The sequence below is a fragment of the Scophthalmus maximus genome, chromosome 4, assembly GCF_022379125.1.
Source record: "Scophthalmus maximus strain ysfricsl-2021 chromosome 4, ASM2237912v1, whole genome shotgun sequence".
Lineage (NCBI taxonomy): Eukaryota > Metazoa > Chordata > Actinopteri > Pleuronectiformes > Scophthalmidae > Scophthalmus > Scophthalmus maximus.
In genome coordinates this window covers 5,296,982-5,315,318 of record NC_061518.1, presented here as the reverse complement: position 1 = coordinate 5,315,318, position 18,337 = coordinate 5,296,982, and the positions used below count along the sequence as shown (strand labels likewise).

The following is an 18,337-nucleotide window of genomic DNA, read 5'->3' as shown; positions in this document are numbered from 1 at the left end:
TCACATCCACGGGTAATAGGTCACTCTGCTGCACGGACGAGGCTTTACAGAATATCTGTGTTCTCTGTTCATGAAGAGCTGCATGTTTGCCACAGGTAATGTTAGCGTGATAATACAGCCCACGAGGATTTTTTTGCAGCGTATGAATCAGATGCTGTTAAAATACTACGTCCTCCAGCTGGTGGTCGGATGTAGGAAAACAAGCGAGTGGGCATTTTGGAGTATTTAAATGTGCTTGTGAGAGCTGGGTACGTTCAGGAACAAAAGTAAGTAGGTTTTGAAAGGAACGAAAGGAAAGAACAGTGTCGTTACATCTTGAATAATTTGTTCTGACTGTGTGGTTGTACAGCAAAAAGAGAGAACGAGGAAGATTTCTTAAGTGCTGTCTCCATATTTCTACATTAATAATAATCTGTAGGTTTCTGCCAAAAATATTAACGCTCAGTTTTGTGCACAAGCCCAAAATAATTCACCCAAAATTCAAATTGAAAAAAACTTTAACTGTTCTTAAAAAACTTTTAGATTACGCTCATAAACTTTTTTAAGATGACGCTTTAAATTTTACAACCAAAATGTAAGAATGAGTTAAAGACGCGGTGAAGTAAAGTGGAACAAGCGTTTTTTTGGTTTTTTATTGCCTTGCCTATATTTTTGGCATTACAAAGGGAATATAATTTCTGGAAGAAAAAAAAAGAAAAAATCCTTTCGTGTGGAACCCACTTTGGAGCCATAACCACAAGTCTGAACCAATTCCGTGTCAACGGCTGTTGCGGCGATACGGGCTTTTAAAAAGACTTTGCATAGGAAGAATCGGGAGATTTAGTATTTTAAAGTCCGGTACAGATCAAAACACACCTACAGTGGCACCAGGAAGGTTTCAAAGAGTCCCTCGGGTGGTCCGGTGTATTTTAAATCCTTATGACCTACACACGGGTATAACAACTTCTACATAATGACTTCATCTCCATAACAGTTCTTGTCAGATCAACGCTGGGGACGAGGAAAAATGGAAAGAAAAGCCGGCACGTCGGAATAGCCTGTGCAGTGGGTCCCCTGCATTTATGTTGCTGAACTCCGTAAAAATGATTGACACGTCCCTCATTATTCTGAAGTTTATTCCCCCGTTTGCTCCCAAGTTTTCCTGCGCGCCCCAGAGTACCCCTTACATTTGATCTGTTCCCGAACATGTATATTCAGAAAACGCCTCTGTCGGAGTTTTAAGAGATTTCGCCAAAGCCCCTTTTCCTTTACAGAAACAAGTCAAATATGTGAAACCATAGTAACTCTGTAGTATCGGTGTTGTAATCACCATTTTACACAAACTACACTTCTGCTTCAGCGCACCGTGCGCCATTTATTCCCTCCCGTCCACTAAAACACCCCAATGTGACTCCCGTGTTCACGTGGCGGCCAACGGAGGTGTTTTGTAAGTAGGTATTTTAGTTGTTTATAACATTTGAATTACCCAGTTATTTGCACTGATGACTGCGGTTAAAAAGGAAACCTGTGTTTTGCGAACCATCCGTCAATCTTCACAGTCAAGGACCAAAAGCGACGTGACGAATGGATTCTGGTCCTGAAGGGAAGAAAACAAAAATGACTCGAGTGCTCCAAAGGAGAGCGCAGATGCATAAATCCAATTAAAAATGGATTTTCCATCACAAACGGCTCTCAACCCGCCGCCATTTCTAAGGACCCGCCGATAAGTGATCAATTTAGGCCCTGACCCTTTGGACCTCGCTGAACGAGGCGGTGCCTGCGACAACACAAACCTCGTGGCGGATAGTTTCAATTATGGCCACGTCAATTTTTTTTCCAAAGTGAATAGCATTAGATACTATTAGAGACTCCAAATTTGAGCTGCAACAGTTAATCGATGAATCGCAAACCCTTTTGATAATCGATTAATCGGTTTTAGTAGTTTTTATGGGGAAAAAAGGAAAGATTCTCTAATTATATATGAACAATTTCTGGTTTCTTTGCTCCTCTATGACAGTAAACTGAATATATTTCGTGTGTGGACAAAACAAAACATCATCTTGGGGTTTTGGGAAACACGGTCCACATTTTTTACTATTTTATGGACCAAAAGACTAAAAGATCAATCGAAGAAAATAATCGACAGACTAATCGATTATGAAAATAATGGTCTGTCGCAGCCCTGCTAGGAATGAACAAGAGACTCCTGAGTGACGGTGTAAACAGTAACAGCATGTGAAACGTTAACACTCACATGGTTTCCTGCCTTCATTTGTTTAAAGAGAAATGTGATCTGATCTTCATCCAGGCCACAAGTAGGGACAAACACAATGTGCTTAAGCTTAACAACGCAAAACGATTACGCTGTGTCTTTATTGAACACACCCGTTACACGATGGAGGAAAAAGTGAGCGAGCCGGAGCTGGATGTGATAATAATTGGTCAAGAACCAAACCTTTTGGCAGCAGCCGGCCTGGAGCCGGCCCTGCCAGCAGCTGCGGATCGGACCTGCACAATGTTCAGCAGGAGCTTTTCCTTCTGGGATCGTATCTGCTTCAGCTCGGCTCGTGTTCCGAGGACGTCCGGTGTGTGAACCGCTCTCCGGGGGCGACGGTCGACATGCTGCTGGGTCGGAGCTGGGACTGCCGGGGCCGCTGCAGAAGGTGGATTTGAATTTGTGCTGCGGTGAATTGACTAACTCGTGTCGAGGGACATGGTGCGGCGGAGTGTCAGCTGACATTGTCCTGTGAGACGCCTTGAGGAACTCCATCCTCCCCGTCTGGTGGCCGAGCTGTCCGGGGCCCGGCCTCCATTGGTACGTCACCGTAGGGACGTCGTCATGTTGCGACGCGTCACGTTGGGACGTCGTCACGTTGGGACGTCGTCACGTTGGGACGTCGTCACGTTGGGACGTCGTCACGTTGGGACGTCGTCATGTTGGGACGCGTCATGTTGGGACGCGTCATGTTGGGACGCGTCATGTTGGGATGTTGGGACGCGTCATGTTGGGACGCGTCATGTTGGGATGCGTCATGTTGGGACGTCGTCATGTTGGGACGTCGTCATGTTGGGACGCCGTCATGTTGGGACGTCGTCATGTTGGGACGCGTCATGTTGGGATGTTGGGACGCGTCATGTTGGGACGTCGTCATGTTGGGACGTCGTCATGTTGGGACGCCGTCATGTTGGGACGTCGTCATGTTGGGACGTCGTCATGTTGGGACGTCGTCATGTTGGGACGTCGTCATGTTGGGATGTTGTCATGTTGGGACGCGTCATGTTGGGATGTTGTCATGTTGGGATGTTGTCATGTTGGGATGTTGTCATGTTGGGATGTTGTCATGTTGGGACGTTGTCATGTGGGGACGTTGTCATGTTGGGATGTCGTCATGTTGGGACGTCGTCATGTTGGGATGTTGTCATGTTGGGATGTCGTCATGTTGGGACGCCGTCATGTTGGGACGTCGTCATGTTGGGACGTCGTCATGTTGGGACGTCGTCATGTTGGGATGTTGTCATGTTGGGATGTTGTCATGTTGGGACGTCGTCATGTTGGGACGCGTCATGTTGGGATATGGTCACCGTTGGGATATGGTCACCGTTGGGACATCGTCATGTTGGGCGACGTCATGTTAGGATGCGGTGCTCTTCTCTTTCCTCATACTAAGTGCTTTGTGTGTGTGTGTGTGTGTGTGTGTGTGTGTATGTGTGTGTGTGTGTGTGTGTTTTTTCCAATAAAATTCAACCTGAGTTTCAACTGTCCAAAAAAACATTTTTCCAGAGTTTTGCCAAAGAACACCTTGTGTTCTTTGGCAAACTTCAGACTCCTTGTGCTGTCATATTTTATATTTTTGTTATATTAAAACACCCCCTCAATGCTAAGCTGCTTTCAGACATGCACTGAAGTCCGGAGGGGCCGTACGTGAGAACGCAATTGTCTGCAAATTCTGCTAAAGTGGACGTGTTGATGACTGTAAATAAAAAAAAACGCAGTCATCATCATGTCCTGCCTCCTGCATGCTCCACCCAGACGCCACCCAACGTCCTGGAAATGTTCCTTTTTTATTTTTTATTTGAATGCTATTTATTTAGTTATGAGTTAACAAAACAAGAGAAAAAAATAAATGTATTTACACAACAATACTAATAGTACAGACAATATTCATAATACATACACATGAAAAGATAGAAAAGAAATACGCGAAAGTAAAGAGGAGGAGGAAGATAGAGGCGGAAAGAGAAGAAAGAAGACATATTTTGTTCTTTTATCCTTTTCATTTATTGTGTATTTATTTGGATTGTGTTGTTGGGGGGGGGCGAAGAGGATGTACTGCAGAAAAGGAGACCAGGTTTCATTGAGGGCCGTCATATTGTCTTTTCAATGATTTCCCGGAAACGTTCCTGTCGGCGTGAACGCGTCCGACTCGGACAATCTCCTTCTTCCTATGTTCGTTGACATGTGAACGGCAAACTCCGGAGAATGTCCGGGCCCACGCTTCCAGACATATCCCGGAGTTTTCGCCAAAGAACTGCCACTGGTCCCAATCTTGATGCGTTGAGGCCCAGTAATGTGATAAAAGAATGTGGAAGTGCCAGACCCACCTCTTCGCTTCTGGATTTCCAAAAGGTACGGCACAAAAGAGTCGATTTTAGTTTCTTTCATAATTGTAATTTAAATCCCCAAAAGTTGTGGATCCACATTAATTCCACCAGCCAGTCGTCCTCGCAGTTTTTCCCGGGGCATCGTCATCACGCACACGAGGCCACACAAGCGAGGAGGGGCCTCTTCTGTCAGGGGGGCTGCAGCTCTGAACACGCGCGGATCTAGTCTCTTGAATATGTATAATAGTCCCTTGCGGGCGTGTGTTTGCTCGGGAGCAGGCGATGTAACCGATGCATAACACGATTACTCGGGATTAACTGTTCGCACATAGACAATAAATGCGAGCTTGTTTTTTTGGATTGTTTGTTTGTTGGTTCGTTTTTGCCACAGGCTCACGAAATGTGCACGTGTTCATGTGACTGTGGGACTGAAGTGGGATGACAAACGGTTACATATTTGTGGTTTGAATCAGAAGAGAGAGACAGAATTGCCTCTGATCCGTTTACAGAGATATTATTTTTTGCGAATGCCTCGTGACTGCTGCGTGATTTCTGTTGGATTCATCGAGGTCGAGAACAAACTTTGTCCCGGACGAGAGGTTTCGTTCGAGTTTAGAACATGTGGTTAAGGGGGCTGTGGAGGGTGTTCCAGGGACAAGTGAACGCATCTTTGACAATCTGTGTATCTCTGGTTATACTTCTGGTTTGGATTGAGTCTCGCTGTGCGACGATCAGATCGCACGTTTTGCCCTGAGAGCTAATTTCTAGGAGCCAGATCGGCCTCCTGGAAAATAGATCCAATATTTCTTTAACCTTTCACTGCTGATTAATTCTCGGCTCGTGGCGGATCTCATGCTGAAGAGGAAGAGGATTTCTCCTGGGCTTAATGCACGTTGGTGTCTCGTGACTCCAGTCCATTAGGCACTAATGGTACACGACCTTCGCCGCTGTGTATTTTTTCCCCGGCTGCATTGAGACGATGGAGAGAACCCCCCACCCCCACAGGGTGATGGAGACAAACGTGCAGCTCTTCTCCCTGTTCATTTGAATCGCACACAACAAGACCGCGGCCTTGTCCCCTCCCCTCCACCGCTCCCTGTGCGACACACACTCGGTAGTTTACTTCTCGGAGGCTCCGATCTTCAGGTCGCGGCCCCCCTGTTCCAACTGTAGCACAAAGGGGCCTTTTGCTGTTTTCAGCACCGGCCCCCAGGAATCCTCTTCCCCCGTCTGCCATTCAGAGTTTCTGAATCTTTTGGATCGTTTAAGAAGAAGAAAAACCTCTTTGGTTCATTTTAGATTGTGGTTTTCACTCACTGTGTTATATTTTATACTGTAATGTATGAATAAATCTATATTCTTCTTCTTACTTTATTTGTGTTTTCATTTATATTGTTGTGCATGCGCTTGTGTGTGTGTGCGTGTAACTACTTACTCAGTAATATATTACTGTAATATTATTACTTTTTCCCAGTAACTAGTAGTGTAAGGGATTACAATTTCCGAAATAGTAATTATATTGCAGTAAGCGGCATTACTTATTACTCTATGATGACGTGTACGCGCGGGCAACGGCTACGAGCCAAAGAGCTAAACGAAGGATGGAGGATGACGGAGAACTGGAGAAGCTCGTCGCTGGGTATATCGTAGATAACAGGGTTTGACAAGCTTCTGCTAATGACATACAATCGTCGTTTCACTTTAGGACCTTGCTTAATATGCCCGGGCAGAAGTACCGAGAACAAGAAGCTGGACACAACATCCGCTGGGGTGTTATGCAACGTTTTCATGTTCTGTAAAAACCATCAGATCCTTCTTGCTGCTCTTATGACTGAACATGCAGAACCCGCAAAAGTAATATAGTAATATAACGAGTAACGTAACTAACTACTTTTAATAAAACCAAGTAATTAGTAAGGTAATATAATTACTTTTTGAAAGGGTAATAAGTAACTTACTACCCTTCCTGAGTAACTTGCCCAACACTGGTTTTGAAGTGCTATTGAAATAAAGCTGAGATGTTTTTCTGTTCTTTCCCAGTTTGGGATCATTAAAGTACATCTATCTATCTATCTATCTATCTATCTATCTGTTTCAGTCCACACAAACAGTTTCCACAAGACATTTGATGCAAAACAAGGAAGCAACAAGGTAACATGAAGTAGATATTACACTCAAAAACAAAACTGTCAGCTATGTGGTGTCACTACAGGACGAGTCAGTGGATCCATGAATGGACAGTGAGACATTGCATCGTGGACCAAAGTGACGACCCGATCGACAGGCCGACTCCGCCGTCCCACAGAGACGGGCGTCTGCCATGACCTAAAAGGGAAAACACAATTATGTTGTTGTTTGTGATTATGGTCATTGTAGTATCTCTTCATTCCGCCAAAGGACGCGTCTCAGTCAGATGGTCTCTTCAAGGCCTCACAGTTTATTTTATAGAGTAATGGAAAGACGATCACATGACTCAGGCGAGCTCCTCTGTGATTCCACATGGCTGCCTGATTAGCCCCCCCCCCCCCCCCCGATGGGAAACACATGGCTTCCAACGCAAGCTCGTTCCTTACGGTTTCGGTCGGAGTAACGCTCGGCCCTCGTAGGAGCAGGCATCCTCGGAAAGCTGTCCCCGCCAGCCACTGACTGTTATTTAGCTCCTCCAATGGAAGCTGGCCGTTCCCCTGGGAGGAGCATGAGTGTGCCTGCCAGCAGGAATGCATCCGAGGCAATAGAGAAAGATGGAGGGGAAGGATGGAGGATGGTGAGCTGCTGCTGCGGCTACTGCTTTTCCCCCCTCTGTGTGAAAATGAGTCCATTAATTCAGGCCCCCTCCTCTTTCCTCCCTGTGCCTGTTGTCTCTGTTTGTTAGTGAGATGATTCCTTCTGTCATGTCAAAGGCAACATTATCATATTCTTGTTGCCTGGGAAACCAGCGCGGAGGGAGACAACGACTTTTAAAGCCCCTTCGCGGTGTCTGAAGCCGGAGAACATGAAAGGTTGTCCTCGATTCCGTGAGAGTTGGAACAGTGACACATCTTAAAGGGCTCTTACTGTTGGATGTGTTTTTTTTTTCTTTCTTCTTTCTTTTTAATGGCTCACTGTTTTCTGAGAAGAGCCCCCCTCGGTTTGTTTGTTAATGGATTCGGCTCAGTGAAATTAGAACACGGCTGAGGTAGACACGACGGCGTGAAGATCAAGTTTTGACCGCGGCCTTGTTGTTTTTTTCTGTTGAACCGATTTAAAAGTGTTGACGTTCAACGAGGACGCACATTGGATACGGCTGGAAGAACGTGAACCTGCAATTATGGACAGATGATATCAGCAACTACCTTAAGAAAAAAGAATGTTTCCTTGATCACAAGCGTGTAACAGATTATCTTCACGTGACATGATGTTTTTATTGTCACACACACTTTTAATTAACGCACCATCTTTACGGGGGATTTCTAAGTCAACATCTAAGAAACATAACAGCTTTATTCATGTTTAATGATTGAAAAGGGCTTTTTTTATTTTATCAATTATAAACCATTAGCACGATCAACGTTTGTGTTGCCAGGTTGTGACACATCCCTTTGGCTGGTGTTTACCCTCCTGTCTCTCTCTCTCCGCTGATTTGTTCATCATAAATACTGCTCAACAAATTTCTCTAGAGGAAAAACAGCATTAAAATCTACTTGTTATTAACTTTGTACAGCTATAAAAAAAAGCATTTATTAATAACTTCTTTGTGTTTATATCTGCACTCCAGATGGGTCATTACATTGTGAGAAACCATGAGAGAGTTTTTATTAATATCTTAAAATGGACCAAAATGTAAAACTGCATTATCAGAGAAACACCTGACAAGTCTCTTAGTGTCCTTAATATTAGAGGAATTACGTGTGTGTGTGTGTGTGTGTGTACATACAGTATTCTTTTGTTTCATTGTTAATTTTTTCCTGTCATTTTGAGTTTCTATGTTAGCCGATCGCTTTCTGGTAATAAGAATAAGCATTCATATTTAATGTTCTTCAAGTGCGACCCACCGTGACGTCACCCATTGGTTTGTGAACTGCCATTTTGAAGCCTCGAGTTTGGCATTTTGGCCAGCGCCATCTTGTTTAAAAAAACCAGGAGTAACCACACTCGGAGGCGTGCGGGGTGGTTCTGACTGCGACCTGCACCAATTGGATGGTACTAGCTGTCAATCATGCTGTATCGACCACACCCCAATGCATATCGTGCTTTATCTTCCATTTGATTCTAAACGAGACCATCATTTACAAAATGAACACCATGCTTTATTAAAAGAGATCGAGACTATAAAATCCTCAGGAAAATGTTTACTGATGTTATGAATCAAATGAAAAGAGTCATTTTCTCCTAGACTTCTTCAGAACTTTTTTTTTTAGCAACCAAGTGGAGTCGCCCTCTGTTGGCCATTCGAGACAATAGAAGTTTCTGGAAAACGTTCATTTTTATATGATGTCTTTTACTATTTTTCACTCTATTTGTGTTAAATTTACTTGTTATATTGAATCAATTTATTTAAAAATGGGGATGGTGGGGCTGCTTAGTGGTTGGAGGGGGTCTTTGACTCTTAACTGCGGTCTGCTCTGACCCTGGCCCTGACCACCACCTACCACTCTGTCACTCTCAACACATCTCATGCCATGTGAACGGTCTGGTGGATAATATGTAAGAGTATTAGGGCCAGGCATAAGGGGGAAAAATGAGGGGGATTTAAAAAAAAAAAAAATTTAACATTTCGAGAATAAAGTTGAAATGTGGAGATTAAAGTCGAAATAGCCCTAAACAAGCGTGTTGTGGGACCAGTTCAGCTGTCACACATCCACGTTAACTAACGTTAGCAAAGCTACGCTAGCTCTGGTAACTGCGCGCCTCTCAAAATTCATTAACGGTTGTTTGCAATTGAACGTTATCGTGTCGGGACACACGTTGACGTTCATGTGCATACTCCCGTTGTCACCGCATCGTTTCTTCCAGATTCAGCCTGTCAATCATAATATCGCACCATTTTACAACTTGGTTAGCAGCTAGCGTTAGCTTAGCAAACTGGCTAGACAACATCCGGTTGTTTGGTGCGGCTGAAAAGTGCTTCCGGGTCACAATTTTCGACTTTGTTGTCGAAGAATTATTTCAACTCTATTCTCCACAGTTCAACTTTAATCTCGACATTTCAACTTTATCCTCGAAATGCAATGTTGTTGCAAATGTTTTGCCTCATGCCTGACCCTAATACTCTTCCGCAGGATAATAATCCTCGTAGAGAGCAGAACAGTTGTGAGTCACGGTCCAGTCGGTGAGAGCCGATCCAGCTCCGTATCTTTAGCCCGGTGTGTGTGTGTGTGTGTATATATATATATGTATGTGCGCGCGCGCGTGCGTGTGTGTGCGTGTATGTGTGTGAGAGAGAGAGAGAGAGAGAGAGAGAGAGAGACACAGTCCACTCCGCCGGGATCGGCCTCTCCGGGACTTCCTGGCCGCTCGCGCCGCTGCCGTTGCTGCTGGCCGCTGGTTGGCTACATTGTATCAGTTCCCACACGGAGGAGCAGCACGGCGCTCGTCCAGAACCAGTGAACACAGAGGAATTACCCTGGATGGGAAGCTGCTCGCCGCGGGGATTAAATCGCCGGAGACGACTGGACTGGACTGGACTGGACACCGATAAAAAAAAAAAAAAAAGAAGAAGGAGAAACGGTCGCTCTCGGTGCGGCGGACGAGTGACTCGAAGTGTGATGGCACAAGTCCAGTGAATCGCTGGCCTCTCCTCCTCCTCCTCCTCCCGTGTGTTGGATGTCTCGGGGAGAGGAGCGCTGCCACTGGGTTCCTGGTGCCTCGGTGCTTTTTCTTTTTCCCTTCAGAGGTTTCATCGTAATTCAAGCGCTTTTACACTGAGTAGTTGTTTTTGATGGAGTGCACGCCGCCATGGACAGCCCGGGGGTTGGAATAGGAGTGGCTAGCTAAGTCGGTAAGTTGCTTACATTTCTCTCTCTCTCTCTCTCTCTCTTCCTTCTTTATTGTTGTTAATGCAACGACTCGCTAGCCACTTCGCGTCACGTCACGGCGTTGCGTGCGGGGCGAGCGGGAGGGCGAGCTAGCTTCACACCACATAGCCAACACGGCATGCAGCAGCAGCAGCAGCAGCAGCTAGCCAAGCCCGACTGCTCTCTGGGCTTCATTGTTTCACTCCGGCTAGCGCACAAGTCACATTAGCATCAGCCCGCCGAGCTAACGTTAGCCTCGTTAGCTTGTGGAAGTTCAACCAACGTGTAAACATGAAGAAATTGTGTGGGTTTTTTTAGTTTTTTTTTTTTAGCCTCGCGCTCAATCTGACTCAACGGTCAAAGCACCTTTTATGTAATTAGCTTCATGACGTAACGGCCGGCGGCTACTTTCAAACGAGCCTTCGTCTGCTTTGTAATCGTGTTCTTTCATAAAGTTGAATGTTTGATAAGAAAGTAGTCAAATGAACAGTCTTTAAGATGCAGATTCCTCCAGTCGTGGTGTCTGCTGTGTGTGTTTCCCAACGTAGGTACCGGGGACCCCGGAGGGTCCGTGAAGGGGTTTTTTGAGGCTTTCAATAAAAACAGAAAATGCAATGTTTTTTTTTTAAACTAACGAACCATTCTTGAGGTTTCAACAAAAATATGTGTGTGTGTGTGTGTGTGTGTGTGGCCCCCGTGTTTCACTTCCACTTTACTGGTGTCACTTGACATGCAGTGTGAAGAGTGTTACACTTCTGGGTTTAAGTTAAATGGAGTATAACATTATTTTTTAGTGCAGCTCGATGGGAACAAGAGCCCATGAAACGGTGCATTGTGGTCTTGTAAACCTTTTTCGTTTGGGGGGAAAAAGTATAATTTTATTTTTGGGACCCTTCTCTCCAGTTTAGTCATTTTCTTTTCATTGGCTCGTGTTGTTTGGAGCTGTCCAATCTCAGTGAAGTGAGTCATTCAATTAAAGTTTTTTTTTTTTTTTACAAGACCACTATGGGTTAACCCTGTGCTCTACCCTGTGGCCTGTGCTGCTTCATAAAGTATGACAGTACCACATTAAAGGGCCACGGACCAATGGCCGTGTTGCTTGCCGCCCATTACTCGCCGGAAGGTCAACAGGAGCTGCAGTTACAATTCAGTTTTTTTCTATAAAATCGGCCCCCTTAAAAGAAATTATCTCTGTTGAAGTTTATTCAGAACAGCTGCTAAATATCCATCCCAAACAGGTTGCCTTTCATTTAAAATGAAGCAGTATTAATCTGAATTTGAATTTGCCATATTTCCACAGGCCAAATTTCAGGTTTTCAGAGTTAAAATTGTTGGATTTGGTTTCCATTGCTCCCAAGATAGAATGCGATTGGCTGTTCACGACGAATTGGGTTGCACTATTTCTGTTTGTGCTGACAATGTAACTGTCAAATCCACCATCTGGCGGGACCAAATGAATGGACTGCTAGTCTCAGGGAGTCGTTAGCATTACCTCACCAGGACGTATTTCAGAGGATGACATCAGTGTCCTTGAAAACGGCAGATTCAGTTTTACTTTGGGTGTAGTAGAGCAAAAGAAACGGTGAATTGGCCCAGCTCGATACACTCGTCAATAATGGGTTGATTCAGATATATTAGTCAGCAGCACAGAAAAGGCCAAACTAGGTTTTAGTTAATCTAGAAATGTTGTCCAATTTATATCTACAGTATAACATTTGACTTGTATTTTATGAATCTTGGTCACATTTCTTTCAGCAAAACAAATCTTAGAGATCTGTGTTAGGGCTGCAACGAAGGATTACATTCATTATTGAGTAATCTGTTGATTTTCCAAGGGCCGTTTCCAGATGAACATGTTCCGTTTATGAGAAGCTGAAACCAGACAATTTGTTGCAGCTCTAATGTGTTTCTGCACAAAAGGAAAAACAGTTATTTGATTATCTTAACCCCCCCCCCCTTCCAAATATTTTAGTATTAGCTTGGGTATAGTAAACTTACCCACCCAGAGATTGGCTAATTTTGTCCATAAATACAGTTGAGAGGTGCCATAAGACTTGTTTTCAATGTCTGCCATTCAGTTAAAATCTGTGGTTTCATTGTTAATTGAATCCGTTTAATAAGACGCTTAACCACCTACTGTCTGTACTATTTGTTCAGATAAACACACCGGTTACCAGGAGAGAGAAAGTAAACTTTGGATATCTGGCAGGGAGACACCTCACTTGTTCCTAAAGAGCCTTAGCATTCCCGTCTAATGCTGCAGATAATTTCAAAAAACCAGTTTGATCACCTTGCTTTTTTGGCTGCTTCATTTTCTGGACTTGGCAAAAGAAAACTTTAAGCCTGTGACACTGATAAAATAAAACCATTAAGATGAGCGCAGGCGTAAGAGGAATGAAGGAATTCCTACCACGCACAATTGTAGCAACACGTCATGTACTGTTAATTCCCCTTTGTTCCACTATGCCATGCAATAAATATGTCTGATTTCCGTCATGTATTTATCTCTTATTCAGTAACACAAAGCATGTTAGCAATCCACTTTCCAGGAGATGTGGTTGTTTTGTTCTGCAAAAAAACCCATCAGCAGACACTAGTAATCGGAGGCTGTTTAAGGTGAAGGCTTGGTATGCAGCCATTGTAGTCTAACTGGGTAGTCGCTGGAGATTTCCAGTGACACGCAGGAGATAATGTACACAGAAGACGGCAGTAGACAAAACAATCACACACACAGACGTGGGGACAGATAATAAGTTGCGGGGATGTTCAGGGTCTCTCGCCAACGGAGTGTTGTGCATATCAATTCCAGTGTTTGAGCCATTTTTATTAATCAAACCATGTGTAAGGTTCTGGGAGCAGCGAGAGGATCAACGTTACCACAGCGACTCTAATCTGTAAACTGTTCCTATAAATGATTCAAGCGTTTCACTTGGGCTGTAAGGGTGTTAGTCAGTATTGATTCATTACTGACATTGATTTCATACATTGTGTGTGGGGTTTATCTTGAGACACATTACTTATAATTCTCTCTTTTCATACCGAAATCAATACACAACAGAGTAATATAGCAATGTCGAGCCCAGAGGATTTCACATTGCCAAGGACATGTCTCCAAAAATGAATTGATGTAGCTGGCAACATAGATGCACTGGTGGTACTGTTAATTATTGTAATGCTTATCTTATCTACCATTTTTTTTGTTACTGTGAGGCAAAGAGCAGCTTCCTTTCCAGCTGACTACCTTTTCAAAAGCAGTTCCCCTCCCTCTGATTAGTTTTGTAGGAGTAATCTTTAGTAGTAATCATTGCAAGGAGCCGAGTTGTAGCGCGCCAGGCGCATTTTCTGCAATCTGACAGAGCCATCAATTGCAAAGTGGAAGTGAAATTTAAGACCCATAGCTCCACACAATAACTTGACATTTTATAGTTGTCAGAGTTGTGTAAAATTTGCAGTGCTTGGATGACGGCCTAGGTTGAACATGAGCGCAATGCCACTTGAGGAAACCTCTATTTTCTTATCCAGCAGATTTGATTTTTCTTTTTTGAGAGAGCTGAGTTGCTCGGATGTGATGTTTTCAAATGATAGCGCATAGAAACAACTCGTGATAAAAGGGACTAATGTGTGCGATGATGATGTGGCGTTTGGGTTTTGTAGATTATTTACTCAATATGCATTTCTCAGTTCGTGACTACAAAGGAACATTATAATTCCAAGACCTGCAAAATCCAGTGAAGTTTTTTCATTATGTTTTGGATTAAGTTTGCCCAGCCTTTCACCTTTTAAAACCTGTTCCACATCAGGATGGACATACAAGAAACAGTGTGCAAGAGAATCTAACCTCAAAACAAACAGTGTCTGTTCAGAGGTCCAGAGCAGCAGATTAGTGCAGGACAAGGGGATTATTTTGGCTTTGTAAGGCTCCCGTCATCTCATGGCCGCACACCATCTGATGGTAAACTCAGAGGATTTGGCCTATATCCTTTTAAAGTACCTTTTTTAAAAGCCGCTTGAATTAAGCCATTTATGAATGTCTATTCACATATGCGATGCATTGGTGGTTTTCACTCTGCCAAAGAAATAGAAAATGAAACGGCAGACCTGCTAAATGAGAAGCACATGAAACTCCCGATTCCCTTTTGTGCAGTGGTGAGTCAACATTGACAGATTGACATGAGATGGAGGATCTTTGTAGTTCAGACCATCACACAGTCCTTTCCCCTCGGTTGAGATTTATTCGAAGTGGTCCACCTAAAGTGTCGGGGGTTGGGCTTGTTGAAGTATCAGTGGGGGAGGCTCCCGCAGCACACAAGAGCCTGCAGAAAAACAGCAACGACATCCACAATCTCCTCTGAATTCCAGCTGGAAGTCAGTCATTTTAAATTCAAAACCAACGGTGTTGTCTTCACATTCATCTACATTCAACAGGAAGTAAGATAAATGTTGTCCCTGATCTTAGCGCTTTAGATATTGATCAATATAAAAGTAGATCTGCAATGATCACTCAATTACTTGATCAAAAAATGATGAATCGGTGACCGATTTGATTATATATTGATCGTTCAAATACGTTTTCTTGTAAGATTCTCAAAATGGGAAATTAACTTTGGGTTTTGTGCTGTTGGCCACTCAAGGTTTTTTCTTACCTGAGCATTTTCATTAGTGTTGACGGACGCCATGAAAGCTGAACTATTAATCAAGGTAATTATTGATTATAATAATAGTAATTAGGCCCTGTTTTTGTTTCTCTGCCTCCTACAGCTGCATATTGCAATTTTGAAACTGGTAAAGTCTTTTCTAAACATATTTGAACGCATGAATGTGTGTGTTTTAGGCAACGCCTGCATTAAAACTTTACCGCCATTGGGGATGTGTGTTGTATAGCATCTATAGTGTTTTGCACAGTATCTGTGGCGAGAGCAGCGTCACATTGAGCCAATGTGAGTAGAAGGTTTGGGCAGGGAGCAAAATGCTGTCTCCAGCTAACAGCCAGTGCCTAAGAGACACGGTGTACCGGAGAAACATTTAAATGTTGCATGAATAGAAGCAGCGGGAAAAGGTTTTTCTTTTTAATGTTGCAACAAACCTCTCATTTGACTCCCAGACCTACATTGGGAGGTCTGTCATTAATTCAAGCGGCTTGTTTTGTTCGCTTGTTCAAAATGCCGAGCACAGCGGCGTGTTGTTCAGACGGCTTACTGAAATGCCATAGAGTAAACAAAAAGGATTTGAAATGGATCTGCGCTTCTATAGTCCGTATTGATCCATCCGTCCGACGTTTGGACCAGCCTGGGTCATTTTCTTGTGGGGGGCAAATGTACATCAGGGTTGACCACCAAAATAAATGTGAACTGACTGAATGCTCCCTCCTTTATTTACTGGGGCCCCTACTTCTGTTGATACAGTTGACAAAAGTGGGACATTTGTCATTTGAGCTGAAAAGTCGTATCATAGGTCAAAGAATATGCAATTCTGCTCCAGTTTTTCTGGCATTGATTGGATTCCTCTGCAGCGAATTGCCAGTTATAGCAGAAAAAGAGCACACTTTGGATGCTTGTTGCACAGTCGTTGTTTTGCCAGAGACTGGTGATCCATCTTTTCCTGGGATGCAAGCCCAGGTTGCACACATCTCTCTCCCCCCGCCGCCACCCCCCCTCACACACACACACACAAAAGCTATAAAGATATTGTCAGCTTCTGCGGTGCAGCAGAGTCTTGAGTGCCGCAGAAATGCTGTCTCATTTGCCTTCGGTTTGAGGTATTGTCTTTCTGCGTCGTTGGAAAGAAACGCCACAGAAATTCTGAGTCAATTCAGGCTCGAATTGATGAGATATTTTGTGTTGTTGTCGTCGCCGTAATGAAGCCCTGTCAAACAGCATTAGTATGTTTAACACACTATTGCTCTCTGTACTGTCTTTATTCACCCACTCATAAGCAACATGACATTGTTTGTAACTCTCGCTTCACTTGTTCCCGACACTGGTGATCTTTTTCGCTGTAAAGTACACGCGGCAATTTTCCGTCGACAAATGGTTGATTAATTTGGCAGTGTGGAAGTTAATGGTGTGAAATTGTTCCCGCTGTACAACAGACAGCCCATCGCTTTGTTGACAGAAGGCATTTAAGTCTAGTGTTCTCCCAGACGCTGCTGTAACCTTGATTTTTATCCGTAGCAAGGCCGTGGTCTTTCATAAATATACATTTTTAGAGTGGAAGATGTCTGTGAAGAGATTTCCTCAAGGCAAATCAATTCTCTAACATGGTGGCAGTGAGTGGGTGGTTCTGAGGCGCTGTCCCTGTTGCCCTAATCATACTGCAGAATCCACTGTCGCCTGTAGAATCAAAGGGAAACATTGTCTCTCTCGGATGACACATGATACAGACGAGCGAATGAGGAGAAAGTCCACAAGCGACAATATTGCTGCATCATAAAGGGAGAAAGAAATCATCAAGTGGAAGTTTAATACACTCAAATATATATATATTTTTGGAAATAGTAGTAATTATTTTTTAAAGTTATACTTTCCTGCTTCTTCTCACTACCTGAGCATAAAGGGAAACAGGCTGCACAGATTTAGTTTTATCCGTTTTTAGTTTGAAATATATTGACATCAAAGCAGCTTCGGTTTACAGCCCAATGAAGTGTTGTCGTTTCAGGCTCCGCTTCATTTCACTGTGCATGGATAAAGAATTAACTGAGATTACAAGCTTTTTTTTAGTTTTTTGATTCTGAAGGACGTACAGTGGGCGGCAATTATAACGGTGCTAGTTTATCAGGCAGTTTGAGTTTTCAGCCGTTTGATGGTGAAAATATTGCCAAACAAATGAGCACTGGATGTTTTGGCAGCAGTGCAATCTCTTTTTTCTTTTTTTTTTTACAGTGATTTCAAAATTGATTCACACCTGTGTTCCCAGTAACAACAAATCCCCATTGAATCCATTGATCTTGAACAAAAGTCAGTCTCAGCATGTAGTTACAGGAAGTCACATGAAGGCCCCTCGAGGTTTGAGAGTATTGGTGGGCCAGTTGCCCTTGGCAACCGCGTTGGGACCACTGTCAACCATTTTGTGTGGTCTGGTTGCTCATTTTGGTGACGGACACACTCCTTCCACTGTCCTTGCTGTAAAATCTTTCACTCAGGCAAATGAGAGTGCTGCTATTTTTTTGTTTGTTAATATATGTAAAATACACCATATTTAAGTTAAATTAATTAAGTCAAAAAATGGACCACGTCGTAACAAAAAGCAGTCGTAAAGAGAGTTACACCCCAAACAGAAGAGAAGCACAAATGAAAGCTCCTAATGATTTATTGATTCGTAGATTAGTCAAATCAACAGGAAATTAATTCGGCAAATCATTTTTCAGAATTGATTCTTTGTCAGTTTCTCTAGCAAGAATGCCAAACTCACATTGTTTCCAGCTTCTCGAGTGTTAGATATGCTCTTTTTTCCTTTGTTTCATTTATCTTATTTTCTGTTATTTTATCGTTAAATTGTATCCATTAATTCAAGTCATCGGCTGTGAACAATGAAAACATTAGTAGAAACCCAGCACTGTTTTTAAAAATCTTTCAGTACCGTGTGTACATGACTGAGGCCTGATAAATATAAAACTTAAAACATCCAGAAAGCCTGAGAGAACTCGCAGACTGGGCGCTGCAGTTTAAAATATTAATGCAACACATCAGACACTCCTAGAAAAAAAATGCTAGGTTATAAAAAAACAACCTTTTGTGACTCGACTTATTTGTTGGTTTCTCCTGATC

The 18,337-nt window shown here is 43.3% G+C and overlaps 1 protein-coding gene across 2 annotated transcripts in view; it reads left to right on the top strand.

Annotated features, from left to right (window-relative positions):
- Nucleotides 1–9,986: 9,986 nt before the first annotated feature.
- Nucleotides 9,987–18,337, top strand: part of LOC118302607 (zinc finger protein 609-like) — a 71,612-nt gene continuing 63,261 nt past the window's right edge. The window contains exon 1 of one of the 2 annotated variants that reach the window (XM_047331453.1): nt 9,987–10,558. The gene's annotated coding sequence lies outside the window, so the exon portion shown is untranslated. The remainder of the gene's footprint in view (nt 10,559–18,337) is intronic. The other variant, XM_047331452.1, reaches the window with a different exon arrangement.